Source organism: Phocoena sinus, chromosome X, assembly GCF_008692025.1.
Source record: "Phocoena sinus isolate mPhoSin1 chromosome X, mPhoSin1.pri, whole genome shotgun sequence".
In the NCBI taxonomy this organism is placed as follows: domain Eukaryota; kingdom Metazoa; phylum Chordata; class Mammalia; order Artiodactyla; family Phocoenidae; genus Phocoena; species Phocoena sinus.
In genome coordinates, this window is record NC_045784.1 from 52,644,034 (window position 1) to 52,664,231 (window position 20,198).

Sequence of the window (20,198 nt, forward strand, 5' to 3'; positions counted from 1 at the left end):
TACTACATTTGTTAGTGTGTATATGTCCATGACTCTCTCTCGCCCTGTCAAAACTCACCCTTCCCACTCCCCATATCCTCAAGTCTGTTCTCCAGTAGGTCTGCATCTTTATTCCTGTCTGACCCCTAGGTTCTTCATGACATTTTTTTTCTTAAATTCCATATATATGTGTTAGCATACGGTATTTGTCTTTTTCTTTCTGACTTACTTCACTCCGTATGACAGACTCTAGGTCTATCCATCTCATTACAAATAGCTCAATTTCATTTCTTTTTAAGGCTGAGTAATATTCCATTGTGTATATGTGCCACATCTTCTTTATCCATTCATCTGATGATGGGCGCTTAGGTTGTTTCCATCTCCGGGCTATTGTAAATAGAGCTGCAATGAACATTTTGGTACATGACTCTTTTTGAATTTTGGTTTTCTCAGGGTATATGCCCAGTAGTGGGATTGCTGGGTCATATGGTAATTCTATTTGTAGTTTTTTAAGGAACCTCCATACTGTTCTCCATAGTGGCTGAACCAATTCACATTCCCACCAGCAGTGAAAGAGTGTTTCCTTTTCTCCACACCCTCTCCAGCATTTATTGTTTCTAGATTTTTTGATGATGGCCATTCTGACTGGTGTGAGGTAATATCTCACTGTACTTTTGATGTGCATTTCTCTAATGATTAATGATGTTGAGCATTCTTTCATGTGTTTGTTGGCATTCTGTATATCTTCTTTGGAGAAATGTCTATTTAGGTCTTCTGCCCATTTTTGGATTGGGTTATTTGTTTTTTTGTTATTGAGCTGCATGAGCTGCTTGTAAATTTTGGAGATTAATCCTTTGTCAGTTGCTTCATTTGCAAATGTTTTCTCCCATTCTGAGGGTTGTCTTTTGGTCTTGATTATGGTTTCCTTTGCTGTGCAAAAGCTTTGAAGTTTCATTAGGTCCCATTTGTTTATTTTTGTTTTTATTTCCATTACTCTAGGAGGTGGGTCAGAAATGATCTTGCTGTGATTTATGTCATAGAGTGTTCTGCCTATGTCTTCCTCTAAGAGTTTGATAGTTTCTGGCCTTACATTTAGGTCTTTACTCCATTTTGAGCTTATTTTTGTGGATGGTGTTAGGGAGTGATCTAATCTCATACTTTTACATGTACCTGTCCAGTTTTCCCAGCACCATTTATTGAAGAGGCTGTCCTTTCTCCACTGTACATTCCTGCCACCTTTATCAAAGATAAGGTGTCCATATGTGCGTGGGTTTATCTCTGGGCTTTCTATCCTTTTCCACTGATCTATCTTTCATTTTTGTGCCACTACCATACTGTCTTGATTACTGTAGCTTTGTAGTATAGTCTGAAGTCAGGAGCCTCATTCCTCCAGCTCCTTTTTTCGTTCTCAAGATAGCTTTGGCTATTTGGGGTCTTTTGTGTTTCCATACAAATTGTGAAATTTTTTGTTCTAGTTCTGTGAAAAATGTCAGTGGTAGTTTGATAGGGATTGCATTGAATCTGTAGATTGCTTTGGGTAGTAGAGTCATTTTCACAATGTTGATTCTTCCCATCCAAGAACATGGTATATCTCTCCATCTATTTGTATCATCTTTAATTTCTTTCATCAGTGTCATAATTTTTTGCATAAAGGTCTTTCATCTCCTTAGGTAGGTTTATTCCTAGATATTTTATTCTTTTTGTTGCAATGGTAAATGGGACTGTTTTCTTGTTTTCACTTTCAGAGTTTTCATCATTAGTATATACGAATGCCAGAGATTTCTGTGCATTAATTTTGTATCCTGCTATGCTATCAAATTTATTGATTAGCTCTAGTAGTTTTCTGGCAGCAGCTTTAGGATTCTCTATGTATAGTATCATGTCATCTGCAAACAGTGACAGCTTTACTTCTTCTTTTCTGATTTTGATTCCTTTTATTTCCTTTTCTTGTCTAATTGCTGTGGCTAAAACTTCCAGAACTATGTTGAATAAGAGTGGTGAGAGTGGGCAACCTTGTCTTGTTCCTGATCTTAGTGGAAATGCTTTCAATTTTTCACCATTGAGGGTGATGTTTGCTGTGGGCTTCTCATATATGGCCTTTATTATGTTGAGGAAAGTTCCCTCTATGCCTACTTTCTGGAGGGTTTTTATCATAAATGGGTGTTGAATTTTGTCGAAAGCTTTCTCTGCATCTATTGAGATGATCATATGGTTTTTCTCCTTCAATTTGTTAATATGGTTTATCACATTGATAGATTTGCGTATATTGAAGAATCCTTGCATTCCTGGAATAAACCCCACTTGATCATGGTGTATGATCCTTTTAATGTGCTGTTGGATTCTGTTTGCTAGTATTTTGTTGAGGACTTTTGCATGTATGTTCATCAGTGATATTGGCCTGTAGTTTTCTTTCTTTGTGACATCCTTGTCTGGTTTTGGTATCAAGGTGATGGTGGCCTCGTAGAAGGAATTTGGGAGTGTTCCTCCCTCTGCTATATTTTGGAAGAGTTTGAGAAGGATAGGTGTTAGCTCTTCTCTAAACGTTTGATAGAATTCACCTGTGAAGCCATCTGGTCCTGGGCTTTTGTTTGATGGAAGATTATTTTTTAATAATAGAATCATTAATTTAATCATTACTTTAATAACAGAAATCAAAAATTAATAACCCTATACTGTGACAGCAAAGAGGGAAACTGAGACCCATCTGGCAAGTGAGACAGCTTGCTGGCCCGATTGTTCACCATTATAGTTAAATCAACCACCTAAATGTGGTTATTATCAACAGGAGATGGGGAACAATCGAGCTCTGAAAGTTTGCCTTAAAAATTTGCTTTAACCCAGCAATTTTACTCCCAGGAACCTTTCTCCAGATAAGTCCACATACATGGAAAATGTCTATCCAATGGAGTTTCTTGCGTTATTGTTTGTAAGAAAAATGTTTTAAAAATCAGAATGTCCATCTTAGAGAATTGGGTATATAAATTATATTACAGTAACACTATGGACTTCTATGCAAACACTAAAAATAACATACTAGCATGGTAAAAATTCCCCAAAAACAGTGGTAAGTTTTTTTAAAAAGGCTAATAAGTGTAATATTAGTGTCCCATTGATGTTTTTATTTTAAACATCTTTATTGGGGTATAAGTGCTTTACAATGGTGTGTTAGTTTCTGCTTTATAACAAAGTGATTCAGCTATACATATACATATGTTCCCATATGTCTTCCCTCTTGCGTCTCCCTCCCACCCACTCTCCCCATCCTACCCCTCCAGGCTGTCGCAAAGCACCGAGATAATATCCCTGTGCCTTGCGGCTGCTTCCCCCCAGCTATCTACCTTACTACGTTTGTTAGTGTGTATATGTCCATGACTCTCTCTCGCTCTGTCAAAAATCACCCTTCCCCTTCCCCATATCCTCAAGTCCGTTCTCCAGTAGGTCTGCGTCTTTATTCCTATCTTACCCCTAGGTTCTTCATGACATTTTTTTCCCTTAAATTCCATATATATGTGTTAGCATACGGTATTTGTCTTTTTCTTTCTGACTTACTTCACTCTGTATGACAGACTCTAGGTCTATCCATCTCATTACAAATAGCTCAATTTCATTTCTTTTTAAGGCTGAGTAATATTCCATTGTGTATATGTGCCACATCTTCTTTATCCATTCATCTTATGATGGGCGCTTAGGTTGTTTCCATCTCCGGGCTATTGTAAATAGAGCTGCAATGAACATTTTGGTACATGACTCTTTTTGAATTTTGGTTTTCTCAGGGTATATGCCCAGTAGTGGGATTGCTGGGTCACATGGTAATTCTATTTGTAGTTTTTTAAGGAACCTCCATACTGTTCTCCATAGTGGCTGAACCAATTCACATTCCCACCAGCAGTGAAGGAGTGTTTCCTTTTCTCCACACCCTCTCCAGCATTTATTGTTTCTAGAGTTTTTGATGATGGCCATTCTGACTGGTGTGAGATGATATCTCATTGTAGTTTTGATTTGCATTTCTCTAATGATTTATGATGTTGAGCATTCTTTCATGTTTTTGTTGGCATTCTATATATCTTCTTTGGAGAAATGTCTATTTAGGTCTTCTGCCCATTTTTGGATTGGGTTATTTGTTTTTTTGTTATTGAGCTGCATGAGCTGCTTGTAAATTTTGGAGATTAATCCTTTGTCAGTTGCTTCATCTGCAAATGTTTTCTCCCATTCTGAGGGTTGTCTTTTGGTCTTGGTTATGGTTTCCTTTGCTGTGCAAAAGCTTTGAAGTTTCATTAGGTCCCATTTGTTTATTTTTGTTTTTATTTCCATTACTCTAGGAGGTGGGTCAGAAAGGATCTTGCTGTGATTTATGTCATAGAATGTTCTTCCTATGTTTTCCTCTAAGAGTTTGATAGTTTCTGGCCTTACATTTAGGTCTTTACTCCATTTTGAGCTTATTTTTGTGTATGGTGTTAGGGAGTGATCTAATCTCATACTTTTACATGTACCTGTCCAGTTTTCCCAGCACCATTTATTGAAGAGGCTGTCCTTTCTCCACTGTACATTCCTGCCTCCTTTATCAAAGATAAGGTGTCCATATGTGCGTGGGTTTATCTCTGGGCTTTCTATCCTGTTCCACTGATCTATCTTTCTGTTTTTGTGCCAGTACCATACTGTCTTGATTACTGTTGCTTTGTAATATAGTCTGAAGTCAGGGAGCCTGGTTCTTCCAGCTCCTTTTTTCGTTCTCAAGATTGCTTTGGCTATTCGGGGTCTTTTGTGTTTCCATACAAATTGTGAAATGTTTTGTTCTAGTTCTGTGAAAAATGCCAGTGGTAGTTTGATAGGGATTGCATTGAATCTGTAGATTGCTTTGGGTAGTAGAGTCATTTTCACAATGTTGATTCTTCCCATCCAAGAACATGGTATATCTCTCCATCTATTTGTATCGTCTTTAATTTCTTTCATTAATGTCTTATAATTTTCTGCATACAGGTCTTTCGTCTCCTTAGGTAGGTTTATTCCTAGATATTTTGTTCTTTTTGTTGCAATGGTAAATGGGAGTGCTATCTTGATTTCACTTTCAGATTTTTCATCATTAGTATATAGGAATGCCAGAGATTTCTGTGCATTAATTTTGTATCCTGCTACTTTACCAAATTCATTGGTTAGCTCTAGTAGTTTTCTGGTAGCATCTTTAGGATTATCTATGTAAAGTATTATGTAATCTGCAAACAGTGACAGCTTTACTTCTTCTTTTCCGATTTGGATTCCTTTTATTTCCTTTTCTTCTCTGATTGCTGTGGTTAAAACTTCCAAAACTATGTTGAATAAGAGTGGTGAGAGTGGGCAACCTTGTCTTGTTCCTGATCTTAGTGGAAATGCTTTCAGTTTTTCACCATTGAGGATGATGTTTGCTGTGGGCTTCTCATATATGTCCCTTATTATGTTGAGGAAAGTTCCCTCTATGCCTACTTTCTGGAGGGTTTTTATCATAAATGGGTGTTGAATTTTGTCGAAAGCTTTCTCTGCATCTATTGAGATGATCATATGGTTTTTCTCCTTCAATTTGTTAATATGGTTTATCACATTGATAGATTTGCGTATATTGAAGAATCCTTGCATTCCTGGAATAAACCCCACTTGATCATGGTGTATGATCCTTTTAATGTGCTTTTGGATTCTGTTTGCTAGTGTTTTGTTGAGGATTTTTGCATCTATGTTCATCAGTGATATTGGCCTGTAGTTTTCTTTCTTTGTGACATGCTTGTCTGGTTTCAGTATCAAGGTGATGGTGGCCTCGTAGAAGGAATTTGGGAGTGTTCCTCTCTCTGTTATATTTTGGAAGAGTTCGAGAAGGATAGGTGTTAGCTCTTCTCTAAACGTTTGATAGAATTCACCTGTGAAGCCATCTGGTCCTGGGCTTTTGTTTGTTGGAAGATTTTTAATCACAGTTTCAATTTCAGTGCTTGTGACTGGTCTACTCATATTTTCTATTTCTTCAGGATTCAGTCTTGGCAGGTTGTGCATTTCTAAGAATTTGTCCATTTCTTCCAGATTGTCCATTTTATTGGCATAGATTTGCTTGTAGTAATCTCTCATGATTTTTTTTTTTATTTCTGCAGTGTCAGTTGTTACTTCTCCTTTCTCACTTCTAATTCTATTGATTTGAGTCTTCTCCCATTTTTTCTTGAAGAGTCTGGCTAGTGGTTTATCTATTTTGCTTATCTTCTCAAAGAACCAGCTTTTAGTTTTATTGACCTTTGCTGTCATTTCCTTCATTTCTTTTTCATTTATTTCAGATCTGATTTTTATGATTTCTTTCCTTCTGCTAGCCTTGGGGTTATTTTGTTCTTCTTTCTCTAATTGCTTGAGGTACAAGGTTAGGTTGTTTATTCGAGATGTTTCCTGCTTCTTAAGGTGGGCTTGTATTGCTATAAACTTCCCCCTTAGAACTGCTTTTGCTGCATCCCATAGGTTGTGGGTCGTTGTGTCTCCATTGTCATTTGTTTCTAGGTATTTTTTTATTTCCTCTTTGATTTCTTCAGTGATCACTTCATTATTAAGTAGTGTATTGTTTAGTCTCCATGTGTTTGTATGTTTTACAGATCTTTTCCTGTATTTGATATCTAGTCTCATGGCGTTGTGGTCAGAAAAGAACTTGATACAATTTCAATTTTCTTAAATTTACCAAGGCTTGATTTGTGACCCAAGATATGATCTATCCTGCAGAATGTTCCATGAGCACTTGAGAAAAATGTGTATTCTGTTGTTTTTGGATGGAGTGTCCTATAAATATCAATTAAGTCCATCTTGTTTAATGTATCATTTAAAGCTTGTGTTTCCTTATTTATTTTCATTTTGGATGATCTGTCCATGGGTGAAAGTGGGGTGCTAAAGTCCCCTACTATGAGTGTATTACTGTAGATCTCCCCTTTTATGGCTGTTAGTATTTGCCTTATATATTGAGGTGCTCCTATGTTGGGTGCATAAATATTTACAATTGTTATATCTTCTTCTTGGATTGATCCCTTGATCATTATGTAGTGTCCTTCTTTGTCTCTTTTAATAGTCCTTATTTTAAAGTCTATTTTGTCTGATATGAGAATTGCTACTGCAGCTTTCTTTTGGTTTCCATTTGCATGGAATATCTTTTTCCATCCCCTTACTTTCAGTCTGTATGTGTCTCTAGGTCTGAAGTGGGTCTCTTGTAGACAGCATATATAAGGGTCTTGTTTTTGTATCCATTCAGCCAATCTGTGTCTTTTGGTGGGAGCATTTAGTCCATTTGCATTTAAGGTAATTATCGATATGTATGTTCCTATTCCCATTTTCTATATTGCTTTGGGTTCGTTATTATAGGTCTTTTCCTTCTCTTGTGTTTCTTGTCTAGAGAAGTTCCTTTAGCATTTGTTGTAAAGCTGGTTTGGTGGTGCTGAACTCTCTCAGCTTTTGCTTGTCTGTAAAGGTTTTAATTTCTCCATCAAATCTGAATGAGATCATTGCTGGGTAGAGTAGTGTTGGTTGCAGGTTTTTTTCCTTCATCACTTTCAGTATGTCCTGCCACTCCATTCTGGCTTGTGGTGTTTCTGCTGAGAGATCAGCTGTTAACCTTATGGGGATTCCCTTGTGTGTTATTTGTTGTTTTTCCCTTGCTGCTTTTAATATGCTTTCTTTCTATTTAATTTTTGACAGTTTGATTAATATGTGTCTTGGCATATTTCTCCTTGGATTTATCCTGTATGGGACTCTCTGTGCTTCCTGGACTTGATTAACTATTTCCTTTCCCATATTAGGGAAGTTTTCAAATATAATCTCTTCAAATATTTTCTCAGTCCCTTTCTTTTTCTCTTCTTCTTCTGGAACCCCTATAATTCGAATGTTGGTGCGTTTAATGTTGTCCCAGAGGTCTCTGAGACTGTCCTCAGTTCTTTTCATTCTTTTTTCTTTATTCTGCTCTGCAGTAGTTATTTCCAGTACTTTATCTTCCAGGTCACTTATCCTTTCTTCTGCCTCAGTTATTCTGGTATTGATCCAATCTAGAGTACTTTTAATTTCATTTATTGCGTTGTTCATCGTTGCTTGTTTCATCTTTATTTCTTCAACGTCCTTGATAACTGTTTCTTGAATTTTGTCCATTCTTCTTCCAAGATTTTGGATCATCCTTACTATCATTATTCTGAATTCTTTTTCAGGTAGACTGCCTATTTCCTCTTCATTTGTTAAGTCTGGTGCATTTTTATCTTGCTCCTTCATCTGCTGTGTGTTTTTCTGTCTTCTCATTTTGCTTATCTTACTGTGTTTGGGGTCTCCTTTTTGCAGGCTGCATGTTCGTAGTTCCCTTTGTTTTTGATGTATGTCTCCAGTGGCTAAGGTCGTTTCAGTGGGTTGTGTAGGCTTCCCGGTGGAGGGGACTAGTACCTTTGTTGTGCTGGATGAGGCTGGATCTTGTCTCTCTAGTGGGCAGGTTCACGTCTGGTGGTGTGTTTTGGGGTGTCTGTGGCCTTATTATGATTTTAGGCACCCTCTCTGCTAATGGGTGGGGTTGTGTTCCTGTTTTGCTAGTTGTTTGCCATAGGTTGTCCAGCACTGTGACTTGCTGGTTGTTGAGTGGAGCTGGGTGCTGGTGTTAAGATGGAGGTCTCTGGGAGATTTCCACCGTTTAATATTATGTGGAGCTGGGAGGTCTCTTGTTGACCAGTGTCCTGAAGTTGGCTCTCCTACCTCAGAGGCAGAGCCTGACTCCTGGCTGGAGCACCAAGAGCCTTTCATCCACACAGTTCAGAATAAAAGGGAGACAAATTAGAGAGAATTAGTAGAAGTATGAGTAAAGAAAGAAGGAACGGAGGAAAGGAAGGAAGGAAGAAAGAAGCAAAGGAGGAAAGAAAGGAGCGAGGGAAGGAGGGAGGGAGGGAGGAAGGATGGAAGGAATGAGGGAAAGAAGGAAAAAAGACAGAAAGAAAGAAGATACAGTAAAATAAAATAAATTATAATATAGTTATTGAATTAAAAATATTTAGAAAAAAAAGGGACCGATAGAACCTTAGGACAAATGTTGGAAGCAAAGCTATACAGAGAAAATCTTACACAGAAGCATACAGATATACCTTCACAAAAAGAGGTAAAGGGGGAAAAATCATAAATCTTGCTCTCAGAGACCACCTCCTCAATTTGGGTTGATTTGTTGTCTAAAGGAGGGAAGGAAGGAAGGAAAGAAAGAATGAAGGTAAAGTATAATAAAGTTATTACAATTAAAATTAATTATTAAGAAAAAAAGAAAAAAAAGAAAACCATAGACGGATAGAGCCCTAGGACAAATGGTGGAAGCAAGAGTATACAGATAAGATCTCACACAGAAGCATACACGTACACATTCACAAAAAGAGGAAAAGGGAAAAAAAATCATAGATCTCGCTCCTAAATTCCACCTCTTCAATTTGGGATCATTCCTTGTCTATTCAGGTATTCCACAGAAGCAGGGTATATGAAGTTGATTGTGGAGCTTTAATCTGCTGCTTCTGAGGCTGCTGGGAGAGATTTCCCTTTCTCTTCTTTGTTTTCACAGCTCACAGGAGCCCAGCTTTGGATTTGGCCCTGCCTCTGCGTGTAGGTCGCTGGAGGCCGTCTGTTTTTTGCTCAGACAGGACGGGGTTAAAGGTGCCGCTGATTCGGGGGCTCCGACTCACTCAGGCCGGGGGTGGGGGGGGGAAGGAGGGGCACTGCATGCGGGGCGGGCCTGCGGCGTCAGAGGCGGCGTGACGTTGCGGCAGAGGCCGGCGTGACATTGCACCAGCCTGAGGCTCGCCGTGCGTTCTCCCGGGGAAGTTGTCCCTGGATCCCGGGAACCTGGCAGTGGAGGGCTGCACAGGCTCCATGGAAGAGGGGCGTGGAGAGTGACCTATGCTCGCACACAGGCCCCTTGGTGGCAGCAGCAGTAGCCTTAGCGTCTCCCGCCCGTCTCTGGGGTTTGTGCTTTTAGCCGCGGCTCGCGCCCGTCTCTGGGATTCGTGCTTTTAGCCGTGGCTCGCGCCCGTCTCTGGAGTTCCTTTAAGCAGCGCTCTTAAACCCCTCTCCTCGCGCACCAGGAAACAAAGAGGGAAGAAAAAGTCTCTTGCCTCTTCGGCAGGTGCAGGCTTTTCCCCGAACTTCCTCCTGGCTAGTCGTGGTGCACTAACCCCTTCAGGCTATGTTCAAGCCGCCAACCCCAGTCCTCTCCCTGCGCTCCGTCCAAAACCTAAACCCGAGCCTCAGCTCGCTGCCCCGCCCGCCCCAGCGGGCGAGCAGACAAGCCTTTCGGGCTGGTGAGTGCCGGTCGGCACCGATCCTGTGTGCTGGAATCTCCCCGCTTTGACCTCCGCACCAGTCGCTGTGCACCACTCCGCGGTTCTGAAGCTCCCCCCTCCGCCTCCCGCAGTCTCTGCCCGCAGAGGGGCTTCCCAGTGTGTGGAAACTTTTCCTCCTTCACAGCTCCCTCCCACTGGTGCAGGTGCCGTCCTTATTCTTTTGTCTCTGTTTTTTCTTTTGCCCTACCCAGGTGCGTGGGGAGATTCTTGCCTTTTGGGAGGTCTGAGGTCTTCTGCCAGCCTTCAGTAGGTGTTCTGTAGGAGTTGTTCCACGTGTAGATGTATTTCTGGTGTATCCGTGGGGAGAAAGGTGATCTCCGCCTCTTACTCTTCCGCCATCTTCAAGGTCCGTTCTGCATTGAATATTATAGTACATGTCTCTTATTGAATTATGGTTTTCTCAAGGTATATGCCCAGTAGTGGGATTGCTGTGTCATATGGTAGCTCTATTTTTAGGTTTTAAGGAACCTCCATACTGTTCTCCATAGTGGCTGTATTAATTTACATTCCCACCAACAGTGCCAGAGGGTTCCCTTTCTCCACATCCTCTCCATCATTTATTGTTTGTAGATTTTTAATGATGGTCATTCTGACCAGGATGAGGTGATACCTCATTGTGGTTTTGATTTGCATTTCTCTAATGATTAGTGATGTTGAGCATCCTTTCATGTGTTTGCTGGCAATCTATGTATATTCTTTGGCAAAATGTCTATTTAGGTCTACATTTTTGTTATATTGTGTTTTATCCTTGTTTTAGCTTTTTTTCCCATTGTTTTACTTTTTTATCTTTTTAAACTATATTTTCTATTTTTACTTTACTTTTCTGGTGTGTTGTGTTTTCCTCTTTCTTTTGTTTTTAGCTTTTGTTTGATCATTATTGTGTTTGTTTTATGCTTTCTTTGCCTGTTTTTAGTTTGCTATCTGCCTTTGAATTTTGGAATTTTTTTGTTGTTGTTAGTTCAGTTTTTAGTGTTTGTTTTCATTGTGGTGTTTGTTTATTTGTTTGGTTGCTCTCTTTTTTGTTTTCTCTCTTTCTGTGTGTGTGTGTTACTTTTTATGTCTTTGCTTTTGCTTTTACCATTCATCTTGGGGTTTTGTTTGTCTGTTCATTTCCTTTTTTTCCCCCAATTTTCTTCTGTGCCATGTGGCTTGCAGGGTCTTGGTGCTCTGACCAGGGGTTGGATCTGAACCTCTGAGGTGGGAGAGCCAATTCCAGGACGTTTGACCTCCAGATAAGTCCAAGCCTCAGGGAATGTTAATCAGTGAGACCACTCCCTGAGGTCTTCATCTCAATACTAAGTCCTGGATCCACCAAATGGCCAGCAAGCTCCATTGCTGAACACCTCATGGCAAACAAATAGCAAGACAGGAAAACAACTCCACCCTTTAGCAGACAGGTTGCCTCAAGTGATACTAAGCTCACAGAAACCTCAAAACACACCATCAGATGCCCTGCCCATGAGAGGGAGAAGATACAGGTCCACCCACTGCAAAACCGGCACCAATCCCCCCCATCAGGAAGCATAAACAAGTCACAAGACCAACCTCAGCCACTGGAGGCAGACACCAGTAGTAAGAGGAAATATGACCCTGCAGCCTGCTGAAATGGGACCCCAAACACAGTAAGTTAAACAAAATGAGAAGACAGAGAAATATGCTGCACATGAAGGAGCAAAGTAAAAACCCACAAGATGAAGTAAATGAAGAGGAAATATGCAGTCTACCTGAAAAATAATTCAGAGTAATGATAGTAAGGATGATCCAAAATCTTGGAAAAAGAATGGAGGAAATACAGGACATGTTTAACAAGGACATAGAAGAACTAAAGAACAAACAAACAGTGATGAACAACACAATAACTCAAATTACAAATACTCTAGAAGGAATCAATAGCAGAATAACTGAAGCAGAAGAATGGATAAGTGAGCTGGAAGATAGAATGGTAGAAATAACTAAATAACTAACACAAAGCAGAATAAAGAAAAAAGAATGAAAAGAATTGAGGACAGTCTCAGAGACCTCTGGGACAACATTACACCCACCAACATTCAAATTATAGGGTTCTCAGAAGAAGAAGATAAAGAGAACATGTCTGAGAAAATATATGAAGAGATTGTAGTCAGAAACTTCTCTAACAAGGGAAAGGAAATAGTCAGTTAAGTTCAGGAAGCACAGAGAGTCCCATACAGGATAAATTCAAGGAGAAACATGCCAAGACACATATTAATCAAACTATCAAAAATTAAATGCTAAGGAAAAATATTAAAAGCAGCAAGGGAAAATAACATACAAGGGAATCCCCATAAGGTTATCAGCTGAGTTTTCAGCAGAAATTCTGCAGGGCAGAAGGGAGTGGCAGGATATATTTAAAGTGATGAAAGGGAAAATCTACAGCCAAGATTACTGTACCCAACAAGGACCTCATTCAGATAAGACAGAGAAATCAAAAGCTTTACAGACAAGCAAAGGATAATAGAATTCAGCACCAACAAACAAGTTCTACAAAAAATGCTAAAGGATCTTCTCTACATATTAAACACAAGAGAAGAAAAAGACCTACAAAAACAAACCCAAAACAATTAAGAAAATGGTAATAGGAACGCATATATTGATAATTGCCTTAAATGTGAATGGATTAAATGCTCCAGCCAAATGACACAGACTGGCTGAATGGACACAAAAACAAGACCCATATATATGCTGTCTACAAAAGACCCACTTCATACCTAGGAACACATACAGACTGAAAGTGAGGGGATGGAAAGAGATATTCCATGCAAATGGAAGTCAGAAGAAAGCTGGAGTAGCAATACTCATAACAGATGAAGTAGACTTTAAGACTATTGCAAGAGACAAGGAAGGACACTATATAATGATGAAGGGATCAATCCATGAAGAAGCTATCACAAATATAAATATATATGCATCCAACATAGGAGCACCACAACACATAAGGCAAATTCTAAGAGTTATAAAAATGGGAAATTAACAGAAACCCATTAATTCCTAGGGAGTTTAACACCTCACTTACACCAATGGACTGACCATCCAGACAGAAAATTAATAAGGAAACACAGTTTCAAATGACACAATAGACCACATAGATTTAATTGATATCTATAGGAAATTCCATCTGAAAACAGCAGCATACACTTTCTTCTCAAGTGCAAACAGAATGGTCTCCAGGACAGATCACATTTTGGCTTACAAATCAAGACTCGTTAAGTTTAAGAAAATTGAAATGTATCAAGCATCTATTCTTACCACAACTCTATGGGATTAGAAATAAATTACAAAAAAACTGTAAAAAACAAACACTTGGAGGCTAAACAATATGTTATTAAACAACCAATGCATAACTGAAAATATAAAAGAGGAAATTAAAAAATACCTAGGGACAAATGACAATGAATACATGACGACCCAAAACCTATGGGATGCAGCAAAGGCAGTTCTAAGAGTGAAGTTTAAAACAATAAACTCCTACCTCATGAAACGAGAGGTACCTCAAAATAACAACCTAACCTTACACCTAATGCAACTAGAGAAAGAAGAACAGACAATCCTAAAGTTAGTAGAAGAAAGAAATCATAAAGATCAGAGCAGAAATAAATGAAATAGAAACAAAGAAAACAATAGCATCGGATCAATAAAACTGAAAGAGGGCTCCCCTGATGGTGCAGTGGTTGAGAGTCTGCCTGCCGATGCAGGGGACATAGGTTCGTGCCCCGGTCCGGGAAGATCACGCATGCCATGGAGTGGCTGGGCCCATGAGCCATGGCCACTGAGCCTGCGTGTCCAGAGCCTGTGCTCTGCAATGGGAGAGGCCACAACAGTGAGAGGCCTGTGTACCGCAAAAATAAAATAAAATAAAATAAAATAAAATAAAATAAAATAAAATAAAATAAAATAAAATAAAATAAAACTGAAAGATGGTTCTTTGAAAAGATAAACAAAATTGATAAAAATTTTAGCCAGACTCATCATAAAAAAGAGAGAGAGGACCCAAATTAATGACATTAGAAATGAAAAAGGTGAAGTTAAATGGACACTGCAGAAATGCAAAAATCCTAAGAGACTACAGAAGCAGCTATATGCCAATAAAATGGTCAACCTGGAAGAAATTGACAAATTCTTAGAAAGGTATAACATTCCAAGACTGAACCAGGAAGAAAGAATATATGAACAGACCAATCACAAGCACTGAAATTGAAACGGTGTTGAAAAAATCTTCCAACAAACAAAAGTCCAGGACCGGATGGTTTCAGAGGTGAATTCTATCAAACATTTAGAGAAGAGCTGACCTATCCTTCTCAAACTCTTCCAAAAAATTTCAGTGGAAGGAGCACTCCCATACCCATTCTACGAGGCCACCATCACCCTGATACCAAAAGCAGATAAAGATATCACAGAAAAGATTTACAGAAAAATATCAATGATGAATATAAAAGTAACTATCCTAAACAGAATACTAGCAAACAGAATCCAGCAACACGTTAAAAGGATCATATACCATGATCAAGTGCGATTTATCCCAGTGATGCAAGGCTTCTTCAATATATGCAAATCAATTAATGTGATACAACACATTCACAAATTGAAGAACACAAACAATATGATTGTGTCAATACATGCCAAAAATCTTTTGACAAAATTCAACACCCATTTATGATAAAAATGCTCCAGAATGTGGGTGTAGAGGGAACCTACCTCAACATAATAAAGGCCATATATGACAAACCCACAGCAAACATCATTCTCAATGTTGAAAATGTAAAAGCACTTCCTCTAAGATCAGAAGCAAGAAAAGGATGTCCACTCTTGCCACTATTATTTAATACAGTTTTGGAAGTCCTAGCTGTGGCAATCAGAGAAGAAAAAGAGATCAAATGAATCCAATTTGGAAAAGAAGAAATAAAACTTTTACTCTTTGCAGATGACATGATACTATACATAGAAAATCCTAAAGATACCACCAGAAAACGACTAGAGCTAAACAATGAATTTGGTAAAGTTGCAGGATACAAAATTAATGCACAGAAATCTCTTGCATTCTATACACTAACAATGAAAGATCAGAGAGAGCAATTAAGGAAACAATCCCATTCACCATTGCAACGAAAAGAATAAAATACTTAGGAATAAACCTACCTAAGTTGGTAAAAGTACTGTACTCAGAAAACTATAAAACACCGTTGAAAGAAATGAAACATGACACAAACAGATGGAGAGATATAACCATGTTCTTGGATTGGAAGACTCAATATTGCAAAAATTACTTTACTACCCAAAGCAATCTACATATTCAGTGCCATCTCTATCAAATTACCAATGGCATTTTTCATAGAACTAGAACAAAATATCTTAAAATTTGTATGGAGGCACTGAAGACCCAGAATAGCCTAAGCAATATTGAGAATATAAAACAGAGCTGGAGGAATCAGGCTCTGTGACTTCAGAGTATAATACAAAGCTACAGTAAACAAGTCAGTATGGTACTGGCACAAAAACAGAAATATAGATAAATGGAATAGGATATAAAGCTCAGAGATAAACCTATGCACCTATGGTCAACTAATCTATGACAAAGGAAGCAAGAGTAAGCAATGGAGAAAAGACATCCTCTTCAATAAGTGGTGCTGGGAAAACTGGACAGCTACATGTAAAAGAATGAAATTAGAACACTCCCTAATTCTGTACACAAAATCAACTTAAAATAGATTAAAGACCTAAATGTAAGACCAGACATTATAAAACTCTTGGAGGAAAACATAGGAAGAACACTCTTTGACATAAATCACAGGAAGATCTATTTTGACCCACCTCCTAGAGAAATGGAAATAAAATACTAATTAAACAAATGGGACATAATGAAACTTAAAAGCTTTTGAACAGCAAAGGTAACCATAAACAAGATGAAAAGACAACCTTCAGAATGGGAGAAAATATTTGCAAATGAAGCAACTGACAAATAATTAATCTCCAAAATATACAAACAGCACATGCAGCTCAGCATCAAAAAAAGTAACAATCCAATCCAAAAGTGGGAAGAAGACCTAAATAGATATTTCTCCAAAGAAGACATACAAATGTCCAAGAGGCACATGAAAAGATGCACAACATTACTAATTATTAGAGAAATTCAAATCAAAACTACAGTGAGGTATCATCTCACACCAGTCAAAATGGCCATCATCAAAATAATCTAGATAAATGCTGGAGAGGGTGTGGAGCAAATGGAACCCTCTTGCACTGTTATAGTAAGAATGTAAATTGATACAGCCACTATGGAGAACAGTATGGAAGTTCCTTAAAAAACTAAAAATAGAATTACAGTATGACCCAGCAACCTCACTGCTGAGCATATACCCCGAGAAAACCATAATTTGAAAAGACACATGGATCCCTATGTTCATTGCAGCCCTATTTACAATAGATGGGTCATGGAAGCAACCTAAATGCCCATCAACACACGAATGGATAAAGAAGATGTGGTACATGTTTACTATGGAATATTACTCAGCCAGAAAAAGGGGATGAAATTCGGTTATTTGTAGAGAAGTGGATGGACCTAGAGACTGTCATACAGAGTGAAGTAAGTCAGAAAGAGAAAAAACAATACCGTATATTAACGCATATATGTGGAATCTAGAATAATGGTACAGATGAACTGCTTTTCAAGGCAGAAATAGAGACACAGTTGTAGAGAACAAAAGTATGGACACCAAGGGGGAAAAGGGAGGTGGGATGAATTGGGAGATTGGAATTGACGTATATACACTAATATGTATAAAGTAGATAACTAACGTGAACCTGCTGTATAGCACAGGGAACTCTACATTGCTGTACAGCAGAAACTAACACAACCTTGTAAAACAATTACACTCCAATTAAAAAAAAAATAACCATACTTAGTAAAACTTTTTTGCCATGTGTTTTAAAACTGAGCGAACTTGTGCACCTACTTATGAAATTGTAGAGTCAAAATAAAGAAGGTAATGAATGTTGAATGCATATGTTAAATATTTGATGTAATAATTTTATGCATGTATTTTTTAAACTCTCTCTGGAGAAATTTATGTTATTATATTTTATTTTTCTATTGGAGAATAGTTATTTACAGTGTTATATTAATTTCAGGTATATAATTTAGTAATTCAATATTTTTATAGATTATACTCCATTTAAAGTTGTTACAAAATATTGGTTATATTTTCTGTGCTTTACATTACATACTTGTTTCTTACTTATTGTACACTTAGTGTTTTTTACCTCTTAATCACCTTCCCTTTTCTTGCAATTCTCCCCACCCCACTCTCCACTGGTAACCTCTACTTTGTTTTCTATATGTATGAGTCTGTTTCTGTTTTGTTATATTTATTCTTTTGTTTTATTTTTTAGATTCCACATATAAGTGAAAACATACGGCATTTGACTTTCTCTTTCTGAATGAATTAACAAGCATAATAACCCCCAGGTCCATCCATGTTGTTGCAAATAACAAAAGTTCATTCTTTTTTTTTTTTTTTTTTTTTTTTTTTTTGCGGTATGTGGGCCTCTCACTGTTGTGGCCTCTCCTGTTGTGGAGCACAGGCTCAGGACATGCAGGCTCAGTGGCCATGGCTCATGGGCCTACCCGCTCTGTGGCATGTGGGATCTTGCTGGACCGGGGCATGAACCTGTGTCCCCTGCATTGGCAGGTGGACTCACAACCACTGCGCCACCAGGAAAGCACCAAAAGTTCATTCATTTTTATGGCTGAGTAAATTTCCATTGTGTATATATATATATATATATACCACATCTTATTTATCCATTTATCTGTTGAGGGACACAGGGTGCTTTCATAACTCGACTATTGCAAATAATGCTACTATGGACATTGGGGTACATATATCTTGTCAAATTAGTGTTTTTGTTTTCTTTGGATATATGCACAGGAATGAAATTGTGGTATCATATGGTAATTCTATTTTTCATTTTTTGAGGAATATCCATACCATTTCTATGGTGGCTGTAAGAATTTTCAACCCACCACCACTGAACAAGGGTTCCCTTTTCTCGACATCATTTCCAACATTTCTTATCTGTGGTCTTTTTGAAAATAGGCATTCTGACCGATGTGAGGTGATATGTCATTGTGGTTTTGATTTTCATTACCCTGGTAATGAAAGATGTTGAGCATATTTTCATGCGGCTGTTAGCCATCTGTATGTGTTCTTTGGAAAATATCTATTCAGGTCTTCTGCCCCTTTTTTAACTGGGTTATTTTTAGTTTTTTGATATTGAGTTGTATGAGCTGTTTAAATATCTTCGATATTAAGCAATTATTGTTCACATAATTTGCAAATATTTTCTCCTATTCCATAGGTTGGCTTTTTGTTTTCTCAATGATTTCCTTTGCTGTGCAAAACCTTTTAAGTTTAATTAGGTCGCATTTGATTATTTTTCCTTTTGTTTCACTTGCCTGAGGAGACAGATCCAAAAAAAAATATTGCTAAGACATGTCAAAAAGTGAACTGACTATGTTTTATTCTAGGAGTATTATGGTTTCTGGTCTTACATTTAGGTCTTTAATCCATTTTGAATTTGTTTTTGTATATGGTGAGAGAAATTTTTCTAATTTTATTCTTTTACATGTAGCTGTTCAGTTTTTCCAGCACAATTTATTGAAGAAACTGTCTCTGCCCATCGTATATTTTTGTCTCCTTTGTTGTAGATTAATTGACAATATGCACGTGGGTTTTTTTTCTGGGCTGTCTATCCTGTTCCATTGATCCGTGTGTCTTTTTTTTTTTTTTTTTGCAAGTAACATAGTGTTTTGATTACTGCAGATTTATGGTATAGTATGAAGTCAGGGACTGTGATGCCTCCAGCTTCATTTTTTTCCTCAAGACTGCTTGGCTATTCATGATTTTTTGTAGTTCCATATAAATTTTAGGATTATTTGTTCTAGTTCTATGAAAAATGTCATGGGTATTTTGATAGGGATTTAATTAACATGTAAATTGTTTTGCAAGTATGTACATTTTAACAATATTAACTCTTCCAATCCATGAACACAAGATATCTTTCCATTTCTCGGTATCATCAGTTTCTTTCATCAGTGTCTTATAGATTTGAGAATATAGGTCTTACACCTCTTTTGTTAAGTTTATTCCTAAGTATAATATTCTTATTGATATGATCGTAAATGGGATTGTTTCCTGTGCTTTCTCTTTATGATAGTTCATTATTATTGCACAGAAAAGCAACAGAGTTCTGTATATTAATCTTCTATCCTGTCACTTTAGTGAATTCATAGATCAGTTCTAATAGAATTTCGGTGGAAACTCTAGGGTTTTCTATATATAGCATCATGTTATCTGTAAATATAACAGTTTACATATTCCATCCAGTTCTGATGCTTTTCATTTTTTTTTCTTGTATGATTGCTCTAGCTAGGAATTCCAATACTATGTTAAATAGAAGTGGCAAGAGTGGGCATCTTTGTCTTGTTTCTGATTTTAGAGGAATAGTTTTCAGGTTTTCACCATTGAGTATGATGTTAGTTGCAGTTTGGCATAAATGACCTTTATTATGCTAAGATATATTCTCTCTATATTAACTTTGTTGAGAGTTTTATCATGAATAGGTGTTTGATTTTGTTAAATGCTCTTTCTGCATCTACTGAGATGAACATGTGATTCTTATCCTTTGTTTTGTTAATGTGATAAATCACAATTATTGAATTGTAGATATTGAGCCATCCTTGCATCCCTGGAATAAATTCCACTTGGTCATGGTGTGTGATCCTTTCTATATATTATTGAATTTGGTTTGCTAATATTTTGTTTAAGATGTTTACATCTATATTCATCAGGGATATTGGCCTGAAATTTTCTTGCTTTTTAG